Source organism: Monodon monoceros, unplaced genomic scaffold, assembly GCF_005190385.1.
Source record: "Monodon monoceros isolate NGI ecotype Baffin Bay Population unplaced genomic scaffold, NGI_Narwhal_1 Super_Scaffold_11, whole genome shotgun sequence".
NCBI classification, from domain to species: Eukaryota; Metazoa; Chordata; class Mammalia; order Artiodactyla; family Monodontidae; genus Monodon; species Monodon monoceros.
The window spans coordinates 82,659,357-82,660,611 of NW_021703767.1; the positions used below are offsets into that span (position 1 = coordinate 82,659,357).

The 1,255-nt window shown below is 45.5% G+C and overlaps 1 pseudogene; it reads left to right on the plus strand.

Annotated features, from left to right (window-relative positions):
- Positions 1-410: 410 nt before the first annotated feature.
- Positions 411-900, plus strand: LOC114891279 (annotated as a pseudogene).
- Positions 901-1,255: the final 355 nt, after the last annotated feature.

The window sequence follows — 1,255 nt, forward strand, 5'->3', positions numbered from 1 at the left end:
ATAAAATCAAGATTTTAAAAAATGACTCAACTGAGTTCCCATGGGATACTGATAGTTTCTTACATCCACAAATCTTCACACAACCACCAAAACCCATACAAACTAACAAGGAGAGCAACTCAAATCACATATAACCTATATCTATACCATAACTACAAGACAGAGATTCCACAAACTTTAATTTACATGTAAGAGGCAAATTAAACATATGATATCAGCAAAGCTGGCTCCAGAGCTCTAACTGGAAAGTCAGGTGAAGACTGCAGGGAAGAAGGATGGGTTCAGGGGAATCCTAGCAGTGGAAGAACATGAATAAAATTCACCACTTCAAAAAGAGAGGGTCTCATCTTGAGTAGAGGAATGCTAAGAATCCTTCTTCAGCTCCAGCCCTGGATGCAGCAGCCATCGTGATGTTGATGCCCAAGAAGGACCTGCTTGTCATTTATGAACTCCTTTTAACGGAGGAGGTGATGGTGGCCAAAAAGGATGTCCACATGCCTAAACACCCTGAGCTGGCAGACAAGAATGTTCCCAGTCTTCACGTCATGAAGGCCATACTGTCTTACATCACCAGGCTAAAGGAAGGAAGAGTTTGCCTGAAGACATTTCTACCGGTACCTTACCAGCAAGGGTATCCAGTATTTCTGTGATTGCCTCCATCTGCCCCCTGGGACGGGCCTGCCACCCTACACTGCAGCCGTCCTGAGACTGGTCACAGCCCAAAGTTCTGGAGGGAGAACAACCTGCAAGACTCACACAAGGGGAAGCTGACAGAAAAGCCTACAGACCAAGCATTGTGCTCTCTGGTGCCAAAAGGAGAGCTAAGGCCAGGTTGGGTCAGCAACTGAATTCCAATTTAAAGGTGTGTTTGGCCGTGGATGTGGTCGGCCACCTCAGTAAATCTGGAAGAGATTGTTTAGTGTTGAATAAACCTGTAGAAAGGAAGGAAGGAAGAGAGTGAGGGCAGGAGGGAGACTGAGATTAGGTCTGCCACCTGGCAGGCCAGAGCACTGGCCACTGAGGAATCTAGGAGAGGCTCAAAAATGCACAGAACCAAAAATAACAGTCTTGGAAAGCCTCCACTCCTAGGGAGAGGAAGGCTGCTTAGAAGGGGGAAGCATTACTTGGAGACTGGGAAATGGTGGAAAGCAGAAGTCCTACAGAAACAGAAGAAAATTGCAGAATCAGAAGACACACTAATCTCTCCCTCAGAAAAGCACAATCTATTAAAGAAATTTCACTACACTTATCAATA